At 44.9% G+C, this 23,446-nt stretch overlaps 2 long non-coding RNA genes across 6 annotated transcripts in view; one reads left to right on the forward strand and one right to left on the reverse strand.

The window, feature by feature from the left end:
• Gm40612 overlaps positions 1 to 22,662 on the reverse strand; it is a 42,639-nt gene extending 19,977 nt beyond the window's left edge. For 2 of the 3 annotated variants that reach the window (XR_871508.2, XR_001779737.2), the window contains exons 1-2: positions 22,633 to 22,662; positions 2,011 to 2,202 (exon numbers count right to left, since the gene is read on the reverse strand). This is a non-coding gene — a long non-coding RNA (predicted gene, 40612). Of the gene's footprint in view, positions 1 to 2,010; positions 2,203 to 15,056; positions 15,698 to 22,632 lie in introns of those variants that run through there. The other variant, XR_871507.3, reaches the window with a different exon arrangement.
• On the forward strand, positions 14,493 to 18,656 carry Gm46216. 3 transcript variants are annotated; one of them, XR_003948850.1, is made up of 4 exons: positions 14,493 to 14,540; positions 15,114 to 15,227; positions 16,655 to 16,886; positions 18,183 to 18,656. It is a non-coding gene; the product is annotated as a predicted gene, 46216 (long non-coding RNA). The 3 variants fall into 3 exon arrangements; XR_003948851.1 differs by lacking the exon at positions 18,183 to 18,656 and adding an exon at positions 16,971 to 17,106; XR_001779738.2 differs by lacking the exon at positions 18,183 to 18,656 and having other exon boundaries at positions 16,655 to 17,106.
• Positions 22,663 to 23,446: the final 784 nt, after the last annotated feature.

The following is a 23,446-nucleotide window of genomic DNA, read 5'->3' on the forward strand; positions in this document are numbered from 1 at the left end:
TGTCTTCACTGTTTTTATAATTTAGTCTCTCTTGTTAAAATAGCATTTGTTATTTAAAAATTGTTTTTTTGTGTGTGTTATTTTGAAATGTTGATGATTTAGTATTAAATAATGGGATAATTTAATCTCAAAAAATATTTAAAATTCTTCATTTTGAGCATTTATTTGTGGAAAAACTCTCTGGGTTTAATTTTCCTCAGTTTCTTTCACTTTTCTAAAAGTGAGGTTCCAGAAGATGGCATTAACATTTCCTTTATGATTTTCTTCCTTTACTTTTCTTCGTTCTCTTTATTTTTCTCATTCTTTCTTTTGACAGTATAACTTGACTGTGATTTATATTTTTAAAAACACATCTAGTGAGAGGAATTAACTTTTAAAAAGCCAGATTTATTGTGAAAAATAGTTTAAAAATTGTCATTTAAAAATTTGTCTGCACAAGACTGCTTATAGAAATGAAAATTTCTTTTATTAATGTCTTACTAGTATATGTGTATGAGTGTTTGTGTGAGTGTGTGAATGTGTATGTAGTATGTGTGAGTGGTTACTGTATGACGTGCTGGGTTGTGACCTGTCTGGACACAGACATCATACTTGTCCTTGTGTACTCTGCAGCTGTCTTGTCCCTTGCTTGACCCCTTCTTGCCCTCAAATGGTCAATCCTCTGCTTCATGTTCAAACGGTCCTGTCTCTACATTCTGAGTGCTAGGGTGTTCACCATCATGGCTGGCTAGAAGACTTGTTTGAAAGTCACTATGAACCAGGCATTTTTCAGGAGGCAGTTGCTTATGCCAACAAAAGGCTCCCATTCACAGGGAACTGGCTATTTTAAAGATTTATTTTAGTATTTTTATTTACGTATATGTGTGCATGTGTATGTGTGTGAGTATGTGTGTGTATGTGTATATGTGGACATGAGTGCATGTGCTCACTGAGGCCAAAAGCATTGGGAGCCAAAAGTACAGGGCTGTCGGGGACCATCTGACTTGGTCCTGAGAACCAACTCAGGACCTGCGGAAGATTGGTACATCCCCTTAGCCAATGAGTGAGCCATCTCTCCTATCCAAACCAACTATTTCAAAACGGGCTGGAACACCACCTGTTCAAGATGTTGCCATGGTGCAAACTCTGAGCTCCAGTGCTAAGTTCTTAATGAAGCATGAAAAGAAACTCCAGGCTGTCTTTCCTCCCCCTTATCAGTGACAGACTGCAAAGCAATGCACTACAAAGCCTGTCATTTAAATTGCAAATGCTATTTTAACAAGGGACTCCGGATACATTATTAGAAAGTTACATTTTATTCCTAATTCTGTAGGCAAAAATGAAAAGAGAGAGAGAGAGAGAGAGAGAGAGAGAGAGAGAGAGATTGTCCTTTTTCTCTTTCATATCTCAGAAGCCAAACTCAGACTCCATGTGCCTGGGCTTCAGGATATTATTACAGACTCTAAAACACGAGGAAGCCACTCAGAGGAAGACTCTCTCTGTGCCACAAATCTCAAGCTCAGCTTTTGTGCTCAGAAAATAGCACTCCAGAGGAAAGCTGAGCCAGTGGGGGGGTTGGGGGGGACTTAGCAGACAGGAATGCAGAAGCAGTGACCTACCACCTAAGGAGTTTGAGACAGGAGATTATATCCAAAGATGCAGTCCTTTATTGTGAAGTGGCTCATGACTGAGCAGTGGTTCTGTCTCAAGAGACATGAGTTTCCCCTTTCCTCCAATGTGGCTAGACTCCACGCACCACTGCCAGTGCGTCGTGGGGGAGGGGGTTTGGGGAGGAGACATTGCTTGAAGACATGGGGGAAGGAACCAGGTCTGACTATCCCATGCCTGCCACCCAACCCCACCCGTTCTGTTCTTTCAGATAGAAGCCTGCCAGCCTGGGTCCGGTGAGTGAACCCCTCTAACAGTGAGTTCTAACATCTCAGACAAGCATAACCTTATCAGAATTGGAAGCATATTCACTTTTCTCCACTGCTGTGTCAAAATCCCTGTGCTGCAACAGATACAACTTACCAAAGGAAGGATCAATTTGACTCTGGTTTATGGGATATAATCCATCCTAGCAGGAAAGGCATTAGAACGAGGGTGGATACAACTGGTCGCACTTTGTCCATTGTCAGGAAGTAGAGAGAGATGAACGGTTGTCTTTGCCTCCTCTTTGTATCTTTGTTCAGCCTGGGACCTCAGTCTATGCGGTGGTACAGCCTGCAGTTAGAATAGGGGACATCCCTTCAATCAAACCTCCCTGGGTACAGAAATGTGTCTCCTAGGAGATTCCAAAGCCAGCCAAGCTGGTAAGGAAGAGTAACCATCACCAAGACGAAGCGTGTGTGTGTGTGTGTGTGTGTGTGTGTGTGTGTGTGTGTGTGCATGTATGAATTGGAAAAAAGGGAAGGGGATGCTATGTATGAACCCTGTCAGACACTAACAACTAAGCATTGTGGCTTTGGTCCTCATATATAAATGCTTATGCTATACACAGGGACAATGGGGGCAGCCTCAGACCCCTTAGGATTGTATTATTTCCTTTAGAGTATACAATGAAACGTTCCTGTGTATATCAAATTCATAGTTGGTGCTGACAATCTAAGTTTATTCTGATAGAGTGACTGCCAATTAAATGAAGAATGTAGAAAGTGGAACAAGAGGGGAAAGATGGAGCTCTCCCTACCACAGCAGGACAGCATACGTAGGCAGAGTAGACATCCATGCTCCTTTCTCTGCACAAAGTCGCTCTACCATATGGAGGGAAATCCTAGTCCCGAATAAATCCTGTTCAAAATAAAGGCAGCATTTTTTTTCCCCAAAAAGTAGAAGCCTAAAATGTGACTTTCTGTTCTCTCTGTAAAAATATTTTTGAAATCATTCTGGACAGAAATACAAATATGGTGATTGGACATCAATTGCCTCGGACTTGAGGTCCCCAAACAGCCTTATCTATAAGAAAGGAATAACAAAATGACAAAATAGCAATAAAGAGAAGCCCCAGCTGCCTTCTTCACGACAACGCTGGGTGGGGGTGGGAGTGGGGGTGGGAGTGACTTGCAATCTTCTTCCCTGATAATTTTTAAAAACGCTGAGGAAAAAGAGGCCAGGCCTGTCTCATCCTTAGAATCATTATCAATTCACCTAATGACTCGAAACAACAAAAGACAAAAAGCATTTGAAAACTGCTTTGGTTGCTTTCCATTTGCCATGAATGTTTGCCAAATCTGAAGGTAATATGTAAAAAAAAACAATAACAACAACAACAAAAAAAAAACCCTGCAGTTTAGTTAAGGGTTTTTTAAAAAGATGTGTTTCTGAGCCAATTTTAACCATCCTCTAATCACTAGGAACGTCCAAACTAAGCATTGTAAATGTCCGTGTTAACTTAATGCACATACCAGTGAACCAATGAGATGTGAAAATGCTTTAGTTTGATTCTTTGTGCACAACTCTATTCTGATGTGAGGCAGGATATTTGATCACACCATGAACCCTGAGATTGTGTTATTTACTAGACATGCCTGTTTTTAGCTGTGGTGTAGCTCAGCCTTAGTATACCCCTTTAATCCAAGACCTTTCTTGCTACATCCACTCCAGTAGTGACATGCGTGGCAGGCCCCCAAAACCTGGACGAAGTCCGGAGGCAAAAAGTTCATGGAAACTTAAGTCTCCTGGAAATTTGGCATTCCCATAGCTAGAATGCCCCAGATTTGTCCCTGTGATAATGTGGAGGGTCTTGCAGGCTTTCTTACAGTATTTTACTGGATAAGAGTAAGAAATCTCAGAGCAAGGTACTCCCATATGCAAGAATTTACCATTAGCAAGGAAGAAGGAAGGTTGTGGTATAAGAAGAAACTATAGTAAATACTTAGAACTATAGATAGCTGAGTTACACCCATACACAAGAATTTACAATGGCCTAGGGGGAATGTGGACTATACAATAGACTAGAATTGGAACTATGGCAAGGGCATGAAGCCCTTGCCCCTGGCTTCTAAGATTAAGCTGACCTTAGGTGGGGCTGCTTTTGATCCCAGTTGTTAACTTTGAATTTTATCCCAGTTGGTTCCTGTTAGCATTTTGTATGCATTCCTCTGTTTTGTGTAAAAGTCACTTATAAGACTTGTGTTCACTTTGAGACAAATTACATTCAGATACCACACTCCCTTGTGTTCATATTTGTTTGTCATTTCTCGCCAACTCCTTGCCCACCTGTCTGGAACCCAGATTTCTTCTGCAGATTGAGGGGGGCTGACTGGGGCCAGTCCGTGGCACTTTCTGATTGAATATTGTAAACAGGGTTAAATAAAGTCAACCATAGGTCAAGAGGCAGAGCAAGCAACCAGTTCACAGGAGGTGACCATAGGATTATTAAGAAAAAAACAGAGAGAGTCAGGAGGATGGATGGATAGAGAGCCGCACAGGAAGTAGGAGGAAGGGACTTTGAGTTAGAAGGTTTCTTGAGTCAGCACGAGAGAGTAGCATTCCTGGAGGGATGTTGGCTAAGGAGGACCAGCTGGGTGCTTTCTCTGCCTCTCTGAGCTAGCAGGCTTTCACCCCAGCTTCTGACTCTTCATTGGTAAGACCAAATGATTATGATTTTATTAAAAACCACCAAAGATGTGTGCTGTGATTTATTTCTTATTCACCTTACTCTCTAGCAGACTAAGATCCAGACAGTATGGGTCCTCCTGTTCATAGCACTTCAGAGCATAGCACAAATTAGCAAAGAACCTTTCTCTGTCTGTCTTCCTTTTTTAAAGAAAAGGCTTCATGTGACTTAGGCTGGCCTTGAACTCACTATGTAGCTGAGGCTGATTTTGAACTCCCCTGCTCTTCCTGACTCTACTCTCCAGTGCTCAGATTATAGGTGAGAGATTACCACCATGTCTGGCTCCAAGCAACTTATTTCTAACTCATTAACATTGTCTACTTAGTCAATGTTGTAACTCGGTCACCATCCCTACAGGTCTGGTTCCTGGTCATCTATACTACGATTTTCTCACTCAGCACTGGATGTGAGTAAGCAGAATGGAGCTCAGAGTGGAGGCAGCATTTCTAGTAGAACTGCATCTGCATTCTCCTCCTTCATTACAGTTTCCAATCTACTTGCGAGGTGGCGCCCCTCTGTCAGTTGGGTGGACCCTAAGGAAAACCTCAAGAAACTTTTCTCTGGATCCCCGCCCCCACACCCAACAAAACAAAAAAACAAAAAGTCCAGTCTCCATATGGGAAGAGCTATTTATGGTAAGATAGTTTATCTCCATCACTAATATGGGCTGCTTCCTTGGAAAGTAAAATCTTCAAACTTGCCTGGAGACATCTTCATCCAGTCAGGCCTCCTTCGGTCTAAAGACTAACCACGGGGGACCTGGTAAGTGTGAGTTGCCTTGAATTTTCCTCCCGGCTGCTCGGGAACTCTTAAGGACAGGGTACAGAGGCTCCAAGCTCACCAGTTTCTTTGATGCTCCTAAGGGTTTCCTAGGGACCTCTATGAAGGCTTTTGTTGCTGGTCCTCTCATGGGTAAATGCTTCTGTCTGAGCCATGAGACAACCCTTGTAAAATCAAGACACGAATTGGGACTTGAACCCACAATCCCAGAACTGTAAAACCAAGACATGATGTGGGACTCAAACCCACAATCTCATAACTGAAAAACCAAGACACAAATTCAGCGGTGCCACATTTAGACAACAGACAACATGTAAGACTCACACAAAGAAACGTACCTCCAAGGGGTCTTTCGGGGTTCCTGGGTGTCACGCAGATCTTGGTGGGGCCTCCAAATGAAAGAACCTAGTGGGGAAACCCCCACTCAATTCCCAATTCGGCGTGCACCCAAGAATCATGAACAGACCGTCTTGATGTAAATACACGAGGTAGTTTAATGACGGAGCTCCGGGTTGAAAAGTATCTCACGCAGGAGACAGTGGATTCAGCCATGAGGCTTGAAAGCTAGGGGTTTTTATAGAAAAGGGTCTGGGGCTGGGGGAGGAATTGGTGCGGTTTCACATGATTAGTTCATTTAAACATCAGCAGGGAGGAATTGGCACGGTTTCACATGATTGATTCATTTAAACATCAACAGACTGTACATGCAGATCGAGGTAACAGCCAAGCTTCTGGGTAACATTTCACTTAGGTCAGAAGGGTGGGAGATAGGGAGGCTCCGGGCCAGTCCGGACATTCTTATATGTCTTCCCTATCTTTATGGCTAGTTGTTTCCTGGGATGACTTTACAGCCTTTGTTCTTTGCTCTAAGCCCAAAAAGCCCTCCTAACTAGCAAGCCGCATGAGTCATGGACCTTGAATTTTAATTTTCTGGCTAGGGCTTTGAAGTCTTGAATTTAGTTTTATTTCTTTCACCCTCACCTTCTGTATCTACGTGTTTCCTTATCCTGCCAAAATCCCCTCATGTGACTGATTACTTGTGTAGGTCGGGTTCCTTGTCAGTGGGGTAGTTCCGATCTTCCTCTCCCTGTTGGTCCAACATATGATCAAGCATCTTTGAGTGCTACATCCACTCCAGTAGTGACAAGCACGACAGGCCCTGAAAACCTAGGCGCTGTCCCGAGGCGAAAGTTCATGGAAACTTAGTCTCCTGGAATCGTGGAATCCTGTATAAAGAATGCTCCACTGTCCTTGCTTTAGTTGGTAAATGGATCTGTGTGCTTTCCCTTAATATTGCTTTATTACAAGTGCTCCTAAGGATTGATATTTTGACATATAGCTAAGTTAGATTCTAGGCAGTCCTTGATCCAACCTTGGGCATGGATAGCTAAGTCACTGCCCTACATAGAAATTTACCATTATCTAGGAAGAAGAAAGTTTGTGACCTAAGGAGGAACCAGAGTAGATACTTAGAACTATAGGTAGCTGAGTTACACCCATACACAAGTATTTACAATGGCCTAGGGGGAAGGTCGACTATACAAAAGAGTAGGAACTATGCCAAGGGCACAAAGCCCTTGTCCCTGGTTTCTAAGATTAAGTGGACCTTAGGTGGAGCTGTTTTTGATCCCAGTTGTTAACATTGAATTTTATCCCAGTTGGTTCCTGCCAGTCCTTCCATGTTTGCATTCCTCTGTTTTATGTAAGAATCCAGTAACCTCATTGTCACCTAACTTCCCTATTTTCTTCTGTATAAAAAGTTTGATGCTCGATTTGACACATTACATTCAGATCCAGCACACTCTCTCATGTCTGTGTCTGTCTGTCTGTCAATTCCTGCCGACTCTATCTATGCCCATCTGTCAGAACCCCTGATTCCCACGGATTGAGGGGGGCCAGCTAGACCCGGTCCGTGACATTTGAGTTTCCCTCTGTTCCCACCACAGCCAAGGAGAAGAGACGGCAGCAGAATTTCACTGACATTTTCTCCACTACAAAAAGAAGACTGAGCGGTAGTGACATCAACAACCTGAGTGTCCTCAGGGAAAGCCTGCAGGAAGGGTGGGCTTGCTTTTCCTACACTTCGAAGAATCAGGGGAAGCAAGCGTTTTTTGTTTTTTGTTTTTTGTTTTTGTTTTGTTTTGTTTTTAACACATTTTTGTCAACCTGCAATGCTAGTGGCTATCTTCTCATTCACATTTCCTAGCCCTGTGCTTACCACGTGGCCAGAGATGTGTTAAGCCCTGGAGAAGAGACTCCACAGGGATTTGGTTTCTATAGGAACCCAGTATGACCTACCTGACCTACCTGTCGTACTGTTGTACTTGGCTTATGCTCTGAAACCTCTGAGCTTTTAATTAACAAAACTGGCCTGTGTTCTCTGCCCACAGTCAGAGTGTTTAACTCCTGTGCACACCACAGCCTCCAGGCAGCCAGCCTGTCTCAGGAAAAGCTACGCTGGTGACACAGACCTCAAAGTTGTTTTGGAAAACACAGTCAGCCTCTTGACTTAATCTTCCCCTCTATGAAGAAAGAAGAAAGGACTATGCCAGAGAGACCAGGCCAACACCAGAGCCCCAACCCATACACACACAGAGGAAACTGGGGTCAGAAAATGTCTGGGACCCCAGTGGCTCCCATCCTGTGGAAGATGTGTTTGATGTGTGAAGAAGTGACACAGTGGGTGACCCTGAGTTCCTGCTACACACTGTTCATATACAGGAAGCGCTGATCATGCTCTTGACCAGACATTTGCCTTTGGCTACTAGAGGATCTGAATTCAGGCACCAGTTACCTCCTGGGAAGTGCCAACTGTCCACATCTGGATAACTCAAGGGGATGTGCCACCGTGAGAAGTTAAGTTGGTGTACAGGCTCCAGTAGCGCTGTTGGTTTGGTGGGAAAATTCAGATTCCTTTAGGGTGCCTGAGCCAAGGAGCCCAGCTAGCTTGTTGCCAGGTAACCAAGAACTGTCTTCCCAAATTAGAGAACAAATAAAAAGGACCAGGAGGAGTAAATGGGGTGACTAACTCTAGAGAAATCAATTTTTTTTTCACGAAACCAAAGATATTTAAACAACAGCAAATCCAGAGAAGATACTGTGCACACCGCACTCCCACCGTGCACACCCCACTCTCACCACTGCCCACTCTCACCGTCACGCTGCCCACTCACCTGCTGTAGGAGAAGGGCTGAACTGCCAGAATAGAGCATACATGGATCGCATATGTCATTGTCACTCAGACACAACCTGACAATCAAGGGTTTTAGACAATTAGGTGGAGAGGTGAGGTTTCTTTCAGGAGGGGCACAAGCTCATACCCCTTGTTGGGATGGCAGCCTATTGTTTTCAGATTAACAATTGTTCTCTGAAATATGCTTTTCGTGTGTGTGTGTGTGTGTGTGTGTGTGTGTGTGTGTGTGTGTGTACACAGGTTCATGTCTTCCCAGTTGCCCTGGGTGTCATCCATTTTGTTCTTACCTTTTTTTTTTTTTTTAAATGTATTTCATTTGTTTTGTGTGTGCACGTTCAGTGGTCAGAGTGCAGCTTGGGAGAGTTCAGAGCTCAGAGGACAACTTGGGAGAGTTTTTCGATCACATGGGGATTGAACTCAGATCAAGTGCCTCCCCCAACCCCTACCCCCATCCCACCCCACGTGCGCCTTGACTCACTGAGCCATTTGGATGCCCTGCCTTCCAGTTTTTGAGACAGGTTCTCATTGGCTGGAAGCTTAGTACATAGCCTAGGCTGGCCAGCAATAGATCTGCCTTCCTATTACTGGAATTACAAATACTTATCATACTTGGCTGTTTTTCCCCAATGTGGGCAGCTAGGAGCAACCACCCCAAACTGGGGGATTGAATTCATACTTTGAAGGTAAGCACTTCACCCCCCTGAGCCATTTCCCAAGCCCTCTGGAGAATGCTACATGGAGTTAATTTTTACAAGAGAAAACACTTCATCATGAACCATCTCATTCTCTAGTCCATCATAACTGCAAATTCCAGGAAAATTCTCAAAATTTGCAATGTTGACCTAGTACTTTCTTTTGTATTCATTTTGACTTAGTTGGGAAATAGCCCCAATATATCTTTCAAAGGTATAAGGAGCAAAAACCTCTGGGCTATTAGGGTATTGTGATACAAGAAGACACACTTTGGTCTTCATCCCAGACTCCTAAGTGACAAGCTGTATCTTTGTTTGTCTACCTGTGATGATTAAGTTTTGTCAACTTGACACAACCTAGGGTCATCTGGGAAGCAAGAACCCCAATTGAGAAGATGCTTCCTTAACGTAGCATTGACTATATGTAGGCAAGTTAGTGGAATCCTTTCTTGGTTAGGAACTGGTGTGTGGAGGACCCCTCTCTCTGTGGGTGGCATCACCTCTTGGCAGATGATCCTGGGGTCTATAAAAATGCAAGATGAATGAGCCACAGGGAGGAGGCCAGTAGAAGTTTCCTCAATAATCTATGTCAGTTCCTGCCTTCAGGTTCTTGTTGTGATTCCTGCCTTAGCTTCCCTTGGTAATGAACTGTAGTTTGCAAGGCAAATAAACCCTTTCCTTCCTGGGATGCCTTTCATCATGAACTTTACCACAGCAATAAAAATCTAACCAAGACACCATCACAAACTCCTACCAACCACATCTGAGTTTAAGCTGATGAGGTGACTTTTGTAAAGGTCTGATGGGACAATATCATAGTCAGGCAATCACGTCACCACGGAGGATAACTTTGAGTTTAACTTAAAAGGAGATGAAACAGGACCAGTGGGTATTGACTTACTAACCTGGGCAATGGTTTATTCAGCTGTGCTATGCATGGAGCCACTATAAAACCCCAAAAGAAGGGTTTTGCCAAAGACATGTTGATACTAGAAGTGTGCTTCCCTCTCTGAGGGCATGGAAGCTCCTTTCCGTATAGTGTGCTGTGCTCTCATCAGGCCATTCCCAAACTGCATCCTTTAAAGAACAAACGAGTAACAATCTACCAAGTAAGTTGTTTCTCTGGGTTCTCTGAGTTGTCATGGGAACCAGTTCAGAGCAATGACCAATGAGCGCCGAGAAGAGGCAGGACTTGGGAACAACTCCTGGGGTGACCTGAGGTGAAGGACAACATGGTGAGACTGAACCCTATGGCTGTGGGGGCCACGCCCAAGAGCAGGAAGATGCTGTCAGTGTTGAGCTGACCTGTAGAACCTCTAGTTGGTTGTACGTAGAGGATTTCTGCAGACAAAGCAAAACTGTCTAGAAACAAAATTGAGTCTAGATAGTGAATTAGTTAAGTAACAATGATAATTTGTCCATTCATATGTAGTATGCCCAAATTTGCTTTGTCTTTATGTTAGAGTAATGGCATGCATTGTTTTACAACTCTAGCTGAGTTACCTGACCCCCTTGACACCTGCCAGCTGACCTCTACGACCATGAACATCACTAACATATGTACAAGGGTCCAGGTCAAGGCCAAGCTTCCCCATTACCCTCCCAGAGAGGAAGCAGGCCTCATTCCTGCTGCTAACCCTTTTCTCCACAGCTACCACTCTCCTCCCTTTGATGGCCAACCAGCCTCACTCCTCTCTGTGGCCAGTCTCTACTTTTGCACACAGCACTCCATACCTTCTCAGTGACTGAAGGTCAAGGCAGTGTCTTCTGCCCATTTTCTCTCCTGGGTCCATGCCTCCAGCACACCAGCTGTGGAAGAATCCTTTTCTTGGTTCTGCTCTCAACTCTTTGCCTATTTCCAGTTTCTCTTAGGAAGAAAACTCCATAGACTTGTCTGTAATCCCCCACTCTGGTTCTCCCCCACCTCATTTTCTAATGAACTCACCCAAACTAGGCTTCTCATGGCTTTGTCAGTGAACCCACCAAAGGCAGAGTTGTAGTATAGTAGTATACTATATTTATTGTATAGTATACTATAATTATTGGGTGGAGGAGTTCTAGACCCTCTTTTGTTCCCAAATATCTGCAGGGCATTTCTACATCCTCTTTAGCACTTACAGATCCTGAATAACAGACACAGTGACCTGGTATTTTTATTAACAAGTTGCTGGTACTATGCTGGGCAGATTCTGAGCTATTCTAATCCTCTCTGCTGATAATACCCAGATAAATGCCCCATCACCTGCCATCTGAATCTTGCCCTGGCTTGCTTGGCTCCATGTATGTCCTTGTAGCTGCTTTCTCATGATGACCTGGTGGCAAATCCTCCTGGTTCTTCCACATGATGTCTCTATCTTCTTTCCTCATGTTCCTTCTCCCTCTACCTCTCTACCTAGAGCCCTCTTCACTGGGATCCCATATCCAACCTCTACCGTCCTCTCCTGCCCAGTCATAGGCTGATTAGCTCTTTATTGATTGATCAGAAATGATGGAAAATAATTTTTATATAACATTGAAACTGGAGATGCTTGATTATGCCATCATCTACACTGTAAACTGCCACGGACTGGACTCAGTGGGTCCCTCAACCAGCGGGGAACCAGGGCTTCAGTGCTCAGGTGAGCAAGGAGTCAGCTGAAAGTGACAAACAGAAACTGACACAGAGAGAGTGCTGTATCTGAATGTAATGTCTCGAAGTGAGCATCAGACTTATATTACAGAAGAAAACAAAGAAGTTAGGTGACACATCAGCCAAGGTACACTGAAGTTATCTGACACAAAACAGAGAAATGCATACATAAAGACTGACAAGAACCAGGCAGTAGTTACAATTGAGATAAAAGGTGGCCCTTTCTAAAGTCAGCCATTTGGGAACTAGGTGAGGATTTTACACCCTACTCACAATTTATGCTATTCCTCTGAGCCTTGTGAAAGCTTGCACCAGGAGGTTAACCTTTTCATGAAGAATGGAGTATTGAAGTTCCTCCTTAAACCACAACCCTCCTTCTTCCTAGACCATTGTAAATTCCTGCATATGGGAATGACTGGGCTGTAATTCTAAGTTGACTTTGTAGAACTTGCCCTGAGATTTCTAGCTCTTATCCAGTAAACTGCAATGTCTGATTTCTTTCACTCTCTATCAATACTGGAGGCATTATGTCTGAATGAGTAGCATTACCTATAATATAACACTGACTATCGACTATCGCAAATATCCACAAATCTGGAACATTCATGCTACAGGATGCCAAGGCTCCAGGAGACTAGTTTCTGTGAAATATTTTGCCTCAGGACTGTGTCCCAGATTTTGGGCTTGCCACATAGAAGACTTCACTGGAGTGGGTATGGCAGTAAACAGATCTGGGTGCAAAAATCAGCATCTGAATATACAGTGCACAAGACCAACCCCCAACATTAGAGTCTACCATGGTAAGGGAAGGAGCTTGTAATGGCTGGCCCATGTGATGGCTGGTTTATGTGATGGCTGGTTCATGTGATGGCTGGTTCTTGTGATGTCTGGCTCATGTGAGGGCTGGCCAATGTGATGGCTGATTCATGTGATGGCTGGTTCATGTGATGGCTGGCCCATGTGTTGGCTGGCCAATGTGATGGCTGATTCATGTAATGGCTAGTTCATGTGGTGGCTGGTTCATGTGGTGGCTGATACATGTGATGGCTGGTTCATGTGAGCACTGGTTCATGTGATGGCTCGCCCATGTGATGGCTGTCCCATGTGATGGCTGGTTCATATGGTAGCTGGTTTTTTTTTTTTTTGTTTGTTTGTTTTTTTTTTTGTGATAGCTGGTTCATGTGATAGCTGGTTCATGTGGTGGCTGGTTCATGTGATGGCTGGCCCTTGTGATGGCTGGTCCATATGATGGCTGGTTCATGTGATGGCTGGCCAATGGCATCCACAGCAGGAACCAGAGAGAAATGAACACTGGTTTTCCACTTTTCTCCTTTTTATTCAGTGAAGTAGCCTAGCCTATGAGATAGTGTTACCACATTCAGGGATAGATCTCTGTCCTCAGTTAAATGTTTCTGGATTCTCGTACACACAGAGGTGTATTTCTATGTTGGTTCTAGAATCAGCAGAGCTGACACAGAAGATGAACCGTCACAATTTACAGGTTGACAGGATCCATGTTGCTAAGTCCAGAAGGGAGATGTCAGTTTGTATCCTTCTTGCTGTTTTTCTCTTCAGAAAAGTACATAATTTTAATGTCTTTGTCATCCATTTTTTCTCCCCTCGAGGCACCTCTTTCATTCCATTCCCAGGATTTAACACTGTTGCTCTTCTTCTGCTACTGAAAAGGAGGAGGGAATTTCCCAGAACACACATGAAGGATGAATATAACAAATCTGCTGCATTTATTCATGTGTATAGAGAGTTCTTGTAGAGGTCAGAGGACAGTCTGTGGAAGTGAGTTCTCTACCATCATGTGGGTCCAGTCCAAGGAATTGAACTCATGTTGTTAGACGTGGTGACAAGCACTTTTACCCACTAAGCCATCTTGCCTGCTCCAGGAAGAACAATTTTAAAAGAACATGTGCTTAGAGGCGAGGAAGCGACTTGGGATTTAAGGACAGGCTCTAGGCTGCTGCCCCAGTGATCACTTTCTTGATAGTCACACTCTTCTATAACCCTTCTGAATACGAGCTGGCTCTGAAATGTTATTTATTCATTTATTTACATACTATTCTAATTAGCCTTAACTATCAATTTGAAGATGGCATATATAGAATAGAATTTATTTAGGGCATGTGGAGTTGAGGTGAGAGGGTAGTAGAGATAGAGAAAGGCGGGGAAGGGGGAGAGAGAGAGAAGAGGTCTGGAAATTTGGAAAATTCCACCAGATGCCTCCCTTCCAAGAAGAGAAAGGTCATAGAGTACTCAGGCATCCCTCCCCTCCAGAAGGGAGAGGCTTAATCACATTCCTCAGACCATGGAGTGAGGGTGGAGGGACCAGCAGCCACCTGCGGATGGGGGAGGCCTAGAGCACATAGACACATTGCAGACTGACCATTGGCCACCTACAGTCAAGGGAAGTCCTTGCCACCTCATTCCCTAAAGACCAATCAATTTAAAAGTCACATTGTTCTGCCTATCACATTGTGCTACTGCTCTGAAAATGGTATAAAAACTCACCTGGGCTATGCTAGGTCTTTCTCTCTCCTTTATGTGCAGGGTGACCCCAGTCTGGTGGAACAATAAAATTCCTCTTGCTTTTGCATCAATCCCCAGTTCTGAGTTGTTCACTCGATGAGGGAGTCTCCAGTAAGTAAAGGCTTGCCAGAGTCTTGTGTGTGTGTGTGTGTGTGTGTGTGTGTGTGTGTGTGTGTGTGTGTGTGTGTGTGTGTGAGAGAGAGAGAGAGAGAGAGAGAGAGAGAGAGAGAGAGAGAGAGAGAGAGAGAGAGAAGAGTAGTAGAGGCTGGCCATGAGCACATGAAGGGGGTGGGGAGTGGGAAGAGGGTAAGGAGGAAGAGAGAGGAGGGGGGAAGGGGAGAGGGAGAGGGGCAAGTAGCCCCTTTTAGAGTGAGTCAGGCATACCTGACTGTTGCCAGGTAACTGGGGTGGAGCCTAGACTAACCGCCTACACGTATCACATTCATGTTCCAGTCATCTTCCCTGGCCTCCTCTCCCCTTTCCTCCTGGTCCCATACATTTCCCCTACCATTTCATGTAGTAGGTTTTTGTTTTGTTTATTTTTTTGTTTGCACCTAGATTCAAACTGTAACAGAAACATATAATATTTATCTTGTTGAGTCAGGAATTATTTATTATTTCACTTACCAGTGATCTTCTGTTTCATCCATTTTCTGCTGATTATGTGACTTTTTTTCCTCATAGTGGCAGAATAAAGCATCACTGTATGGAAACGTCCTACACTGTGTAGTCGAGCCATCTCCACTCCCTGCGATGCAGCTTTGACCAGCATCATCTTGACAACTGAAAATGTTGAAGGTTTTTCATGCATTGATTGGCCAAATTTGTACATCTTTAGAAGCTCGTCTGTCCAGTTAACTTGTCCATTTACTGTGTCTGTGTGCTTTTTAAGATGACTCTTTATACATTCTGGATATCACTGCCCTGTGAGACAAATAGCTAGCAACAATGGTCTCCTTTTCCGCAGGTGGTCTCTCTGTGCTGGTAACAGTTTCAGTTGCTTTGTCCACTGTTATTTTCTACAAGAACCCTGTTTAGGAAAGTGTTCTGTATGCTTCTATAGTGAAGCATCATTTCCCCTGGTAGTTATAAGTCATGTATTAAATCGTGTCTTAATTTCTCTTCTCCAGCTGTCAGGTAGATCAAGGTTCAGCCTTCTTTGTACAGATATGTTTCCCTGGCACCAGTGCTAAAGAGGGTGTGTTTTCCACAGCCATCTCCTTATCATGCTGCTGTCAAGAATCAGGTGGCCCTCTGTTCCATCTTTGTCCCTGAATTTCCTTTAGACAAGGCAAATTTTGGGTAAAAAGTTTTGTGGGTGGGGTGGTATCCTTATCCTTCCACTGGGGGATCCTGCCTGGGTCCAGGAGCAGAGGCTGAAGGGATAGCCAGCCAATAACCAGCCCAACTTGAGACCATCTCATGGGCAAGCACCAATCCCTGACATTATTAATGATACTCTGCCATGCTTGCAGACAGGAGCCTAGCATGACTGTTCTTTAAGAGGCTCCACCCAACAGTTGCCCAAAACAGATGCAGAGGCCCACAGCCAAACATTAGACAGACCTTGGGGAGTCTTATGAAAGAGTTGAGGGGGGAGGGTTGAGGCCCCTGATGGGGATGGGAACTCCACAGGAAGACCAGCAGAGCCACCTAACCTGAATTGCAGGGGGCTCTCAGAAACTGAATCGCCAACAAAAGAGCATATACCTGATGGACTGAGGCTCCCTGCAATTAGGTAGCAGATGTTCATCTCCGTTTCCATAGGCCCCACCCCCACAACAACTAGAGCAAAGGCTATCCCTAAAGTTGTATCTTGACTGTGGTATCCCTTCCCCAGCATGGCTGCCTTATCTGGCTTCAGTGGGAAAGGATGCATGTAATCCTGCAGACTTGGTGTGCCACGATGGGGGAATATGGGGTGGGGGGGGGGTGTTTACCCTCTCAGAGGAGAAAAGGAGGGGAGGTGGGGGAGGGACTGTGGCGAGAGGACCAGGAGGGGTGCAGTGTTTGGGATGTAAATACATAAATAAATATTAAAAATCAGGTGGTCTTTAGCTATGCAGACCCTATCCCTGGCTTCCCTCTTTCCATGTTTATCTATCATTATACACTAACTGTGGATGTGCTGTGGCCGGCAGTTTGAAGTTCCTGTCTTGACTGCACTACAGTGATGGATAATGACCTGGAATGGAAAACTGAAATAATTCACATTTCTCCACCAGGTTGCTTTTGGTTGATGTATTTTACACAGCAGCAGAAATGAAGTTGGGGGACGCTAACTCCCACTCTGGGCTCCTGTGACTGGGAGAAGTGATCCTGTTTGGAGAGCGATCTGACCAGGGATGACCTGACCTGAGGGCTTGTTGCTTAGCAGTGGTCCTCAGAGGATGTTTACCAACCAGACCCACGGTTCCTGGCATGTGAGGCGACAGAAGAGAGTCACTTCATTTATGGGTAGGGGTTAAAGAAGTGAAAGAAAAAGAAAAAAAAAAAACCAAGAGAGGGCCATTGGGTGAGCAGTTTGTGCACCTCTTTTAGGAGTGGAGCAGCAAGGATTGACCTCCGTAAAACCCCTGGCAGGAGGAGACCCCCGGCAAATGGCTCAAGTGCATATTTTACATACCAAAGCAGAGTTGGCTATCAGGCTATTCCATCAGCCCCTGGTCTCTACCTATTACAGGGCATGGCTGGAGTCTACCCTGAACTTTCCAGCCCAGGGTATGGGCTTCACCTCCACCAAAAGCTCTTCCCTATATAATCCAGACATTTTGATCCCTTCCCTTCCCTTCCCTTCCCTCCCCTCCCCTCCCCTCCCCTCCCCTCCCCTCCCCTTCTCCTTTTTCCCTCCTTTCTTCTCCCTATAAGTTCTTCCTTTCTTTCTCCCCCCCACCCCATGGAGACTTTTCTAGACCAGTAATCCAACCCACCCCCAACATTCCCAGCTGCTTCTCAATAAACCTATTGGCTCGAATTGGCTCATTTTGTCAAAGGGAAAATAACTTATCAAAGAATAAAACAACGAATTTGGAGGTAGAAGGGCAGGCAGCATAAACCCCATTTGTCTCCATTTAAGGACCAGGCCTCATTCTGAAAAGAAGGCCATAAGATACCAGCTCTAGGAACAGACCATAAAATCCATAAAATCCAGAAACAAGGTCATAAAACCCTGTCCCAGAGAGCAGCCTGGGGATAACCGCAGGAATGGGGAAATATTTTACCTCAGGATGGGCCATCTGTGCGGCTGTGCAGCCCTATCTCATCCTGTAGTTAACCGTTTATGGCATAGGAATGCAGACCACTGACCACCTGGCACAAGCCAATCAGAAGCCAACCCCTAGCACCCAACAATGAAGTTTTAGATTACCTAACGTACTCTCTAAATATATAAGAACATATTAGCCAATCAAAGTTACTCAATACTACTGTCACCGCTTTGGCCCCTATCAATCCCATTAGAGATGACCTAATCCTTCTAGAGAGTTCCCTGGTTCCCTATATGAAGGCCTGTAGGCCTTGGTGGGGGGTAGGGGTGTCATTTTGGAGAATGGTTGAACCCACCCCCACCCCGGTTGTTTCTTAAGAATAAACGCTCTTTGTCTTTGTATACTATCTGAGTCTGGTATCTTCCTTCAGCGATTTTCTGACCTTTGCAGAGGAGAGTGAGGGCAGGGGTATTTGTGTAGGTACTGGCACTGATGGAGGAGGAAATCCAGTCTCCATTTTTTTTTTTTTTTTTTTTTTTGTCTGCAGCCCCTGAGTGACAGAGGCAGCTGGGAGCATCTCTAATTTCTACAAGGCAAAATCGAATCTTCTGAGGATTTGTCATGCTCCCCTCTGACCCAAGTGTACAAGAGGATTAACTGTTACCTCTCCAGTAATGACAGTCACAAACGCCCCACCCCTCCCTCCTTCCTCCCTCCTGCAATGTTCTCCCTAAGTCCATCCCGGTTCCCACTGCGGCTCGAGTTTGAGCACTCGCAGCCATTCTCTCTCCCTTTACAGCAGCGGAATTCCCTCCAACTCGCTCAGGGATTGGCAAAACAAAAGCCAGGAGGACGGTGCCTGGCAACCACTACTTCCTGCAGGGCCACACAAAAGCACCCACTGCCAGCTGGAACACAAAGGCTTGCCGGGCTCATTTCTGGGCTGGGGGAGGTAAACGCGCTGTAGTTGTGATGTAGAAGGACAAGCTGATGTTTTCCTTCTGGGGAAAAAATATCTTGAAATCTCACCCCCAGCGTCGTCCCCAGGTCTGGGAATTCCAAGATTTCATCTGCCTTACCTCAAGGTGTCTCTTAGTTGAAAGAAGTCTTCTCTACATGTCCCAGGGCTAGGCTGGGAGCCTGGGCCTGCAACAGAACCCAGAAGAACCCAGCTTCTGGGGTTTTGTTTGTGTTTTTTTGTTTGTTTTTTGGAGTTTTTTTTTTTTTTTTTTTTTTTTTTTTTTTTTCGAGATAGGGTTTCTCTGTGTAGCCCTGGCTGTCCTGGAACTCACTTTGTAGACCAGGCTGGCCTCGAACTCAGAAATCCGCCTGTCTCTGCCTCCAGGCAGGATCCAGTGCTAGGATTAAAGGTGTGCACCACCACGACCAGCTCAAACCCAGCTTCTGGCAAAGGCTCCAACATTCACTGTATTGCCATCTTGGAATTTTCTTAGGTTAATGAAGTCTCTAGTGAATCTTATAATTTAGGGATCGATGTTTTGTTTAAAGGCAAAAAGAGAGTAGAAAAACAAAACAAAACAAGAATCTGGTTACTTAACCAGAGATTCTTTGAAAGTCCTCAGACGTGCAGGTGTAGTAACTGAAAGAGAATTGCTCTGAGCATCCATGCTTGATTGCCTCCTTCTCCAAAACTACCCAGAGTTCATATTTCTTTCTCCTCCTCCTCATCCTCCTCCTCGTCCTCCTCCTCCTCCTTCTCCTCCTCCCCCTCCTCTTCCTCCTCCCTCCATTGCCATTTTATGCAAGTGACCTCACATTGACTTTAAAGACTCTCCTAGACCATGCTCAGAGCCATCACAAAAGTCAGAAACAACATTGCCCAAAGACTGCTTGTGCATTGCACAAAGACTACTTGTCCAAACATATGTATGTGTCCAGGACGTCCTAACTTTGGATGGCTGCTACTCTTGATACTGATCCTTAGAGCAGAGGCTAACTGGTCAGTCAGAAGCCAGGCACCCTCCACAGCGCACCTGTGTTGGCTGCCTCCCAACTCTCTCCTTCTAGCTGAGGATAACAACAGACTCATAACCTTCCTGCTTGTACCACCCAAACACTGAGATCATAGGCATACCAGGCTCCAAATAAGCCCCTAATATTTACAGAACTTAAATTACTTAGGTTGTATACCAAACGGTGTCTCCAAAATCTATACTTCAAAGTTCTAACCCCCAGGACCTCAGAATGTATCAGAATCACAGAGTCACACAAGCACAGTGATCCCAACTTAAAGTGTTTCTCCCAGGAAGGTAAAGCCCCTGGACAAGCTTGTTTTCCATGATCTCTAAAAATACAGCCAGAAAGAAGCTCTTTGTTCTCTATAGCCAGCAAAAAGCCTTTTTGTTTCTATACTTTACAACCAGAGATGCCTGCCTTCCTGTGCCCAGGACACAGATAAAAATTCAGAAAGAACTCACTCCCCATTCCTGCCTTGTAAATTTCACCAAGGACACTCAGAAGAGAAGAACTCTTCCCAACTCCTCCCAACTCCTCAGCTAGCTGTTAAAAGCCCCCTACTGTCACCGCCCAGGGTTGAACTCCCCTGCCCTGCCCAGCAGAGGGACTTTGTCCTCAGCTAGCTGATAATAAAACCTCTTGCAGTTTGCATCAGGTGTGGTTTTCTCTCGGGACACTGGGGTGCTGGCCAGCTCATCCCGGGACTTGAGTAGAGGCCCAGCTTAGGGGGTCTTACAGTAACTGAAAGAGAATTGCTCTGAGCATGGTCTAGGAGAGTCTTGAAAATCAATGTGAGGTCACTTGCATAAAATGGCAATGGAGGGAGGAGGAAGAGGAGGAGGAGGAGGAAGAGGAGGAGGAGAAAGAAATATGAACTCTGGATAGTTTTGGAGAAGGAGGCAATCAAGCATGGATGCCTGATTCCAAGAACCATCACAAAAGTCAGAAACAATATTGCGCAAAGACTGCTTGTGCATTGCACAAAGACTACTTGTCCAAACATATGTATGTGTCCAGGACGTCCTAACTTTGGATGGCTGCAACTCTTGTTACTGATCCTTAGAGCAGAGGCTAACTGGTCGGTCAGAAGCCAGGCACCCTCCATAGCGCACCCTTACCCACACTTGTTCCTGTTTGCACCCTGGAAAACATGTTTACTCTGTGGTGGCCTCAGGACTCCTTCCCACTCCATTTTATCTCACACACAAAGGTGGTGTCAGATAGTTCAGGCTGCCTCCCAACTCTCTCCTTCTAGCTGAGGATAACAACAGACTCATAACCTTCCTGCTTGTGCCACCCAAACACTGAGATCATAGGCATACCAGGCTCCAAATAAGCCCCTAATATTTACAGAACTTAAATTATTTAGGTTGTATACCAAACGGTGCCTCCAAAATTTATACTTCAAAGTTCTCACCCCCAGGACCTCAGAATATATCAGAATCACAGAGTCACACAAGCACTGTGATCGGTTAGGGAAGCACTCTGGTGGGGTGCCTCTCTCACGAAGCATAACAGTGGTCTTAATTGGAGGAGGCCAGGAACAAGGTCTTTTCTAGAAAGTTCTGAGTTATGTGTGGCCCTGATAGCACTTCATCTTAGACCTATAGCCTCTAACACTTAGAGACAATAAATTTTCATTGTCTACCTCAAAGGTTTTATGGATGTTAATTATACATGATACTGGGCGGCTTCACTGTGTTTTCATATATGTATTGTTAATCCCACAGATGTGAGGGGAAAGACCACTGACCCAAAGCATAGCCAAATTAATTAAGGTAATCTTTTTTTTTTTAATTGTGTACACAGGCTGTCACCCCCTAAGGTGGGGCTCAGGAGATCAACCTTGGACATGGGGAAGACAGGGTTTTTACAGCTCAGAAACAGGAGTTTTCAAATGAGCGATTTGGTGGGCAAATAGGCAGGGTTACCAAGGAACATAAAGAAAACAAGCTGGTCATAACAACTTCCTGAGACAAAGGCGTGTTTGCAAGGTGGTTACCAAAGAACATAAAGAAAACAAGGTGGTCATACATAATAGCCTTTGAGACAAAGTTGCGGTTGCCTCCCTGGAACAGGGAGTACAGAGCCATTTGTAGTCAAGGTTGCAGGCAGGGCATAGAACAGTGCTTGAGAAACAGATTAATTAAAAATGGGAGTGAATCTAGTTTGTTTTTACTGTAAGATGGCTTTTCAAGACCAAGATGGAGGCAGGCTGGCTTGTCAGTAGTTGAGCATATTCACCCTCCATTACCCTATTTCACTGGTCCCTTCTGTCCAAGCTTGCCAGTGATGGAGCTATGAGCTCTCTCCTCCCATCTCCAATGAGTTTACGGCTGCTTACAGCAACAGGGTGAGTTGTAACTACAAGGGCATGGACAATTTACCAATGCTAAGAAACTGCCTCTCCCTCCCCAAGCTTCTGTGGCCTAAAGATGCCGAGGGATGGGTGGGGCTTTAGGAGCCTCCTCTCTTCTGGCAACTGTTAACTGCCTATGTAAATCCAGGGAGGAGTGAGGCCTTGTGAGCCCACTCCATTGGTGACAAGATGTGGATGAGGGACCCACAGTTGAACAGCTCTTGTCCAGGTAAGAGACAATAATTTCCTGCTGTATAAGTGCTTGGGTTTGTAACACACTGCTGTTGAAATCTCTTAGAAACTACAATTTCTAAGAAATGCTACCAGTTGAAGTAATTCAGGCTGTGGATATCTGTCACTATGAAACAATCTACTTAATTCCCACTTGTCCCTGCCTAGGACTCTGTTATGGTAATAGTTAATATCAATTGGGGGTTTCTACTTTGCCTTGGATCATTTAGTTCCCAGACAAAAGATACAAAGCTTTTATATTTATGATAAGCCTTTAACAGCACTAGACCAGGGCAGATCTCAGTCCTCTGAGCTATTTTGTCTACTTCCCTGTCAGTAATTTGACTTCCCTGAGTTATAATTTGCCACGATCTTCCACTCTTGCTCTAATTGACCAGCCCTCATGGCCACGTTTTCATGATTCACTTACCCCATGGTATCTTCTCCTCCCTCTTCTTTCAGTCTCTGCCTCAGACCACAAGCCCAGAAACTGAAGCTCCGCCTACCTCTCTTCTGCCTAGCTATTGGCTATAGGGAACTTTATTGACCAATTAGGGATAACTTGGGAGGCGGGGCAAGGTTGCATAGCTATACTAGGTGTACAGTGAGAATCTCCTTGTCCCAGAGGTAACCAGGGCCAGTATTTAGCATCGCAATAGACAGCAACAGACCAAGCCTCAACAGGACCTACCACTGCTGCCTCAATAGTCTCTTCTGACATGTCTGTCAGTATCTCACTTAGCATTGCCCAAGGGGGCTGAAGCATTCTATCAGTCTTTAAAGTATTTCAAAGTATCTGGATGTGCTAGCTCACACTCACGCTCGTCAGTCCATCACTCATTTGGTGACATAGTGAGTTCAAGGCCAGCCTGTGTGCTGCATGAGATCCTCGCGGACAGAAAAACAGTCATAGATCTCTTCATCAGCAAAGACTTAGGTGTGGAGACAGGTGCCCGTAATCTCAGCACTTGGGAGGCTGACAAAGGAGGATTGTCAAAGGTTCTAGGCTAGTTTAGGTTACATAGTTCCTGGCCATGCAGGACTACAGAGTGAGGTCCTGTCCCCAAAACATGGAAATAGAAAAATGAAGCCCTCACTTAGACTCGTTGATCAATTATCCAAGAGTCACGTTTTTATTAAAAGACCAAACAAACAAACAAACAAGCAACCAGGCAGAAGTTTGCTGAGGGTGTGGCTCGATGGTGGAGCACTTGCTGAGCTTGAGCAACACCTTTTTTCATCCC

This window comes from Mus musculus, chromosome 10 (genome assembly GCF_000001635.26).
Source record: "Mus musculus strain C57BL/6J chromosome 10, GRCm38.p6 C57BL/6J".
NCBI lineage: Eukaryota > Metazoa > Chordata > Mammalia > Rodentia > Muridae > Mus > Mus musculus.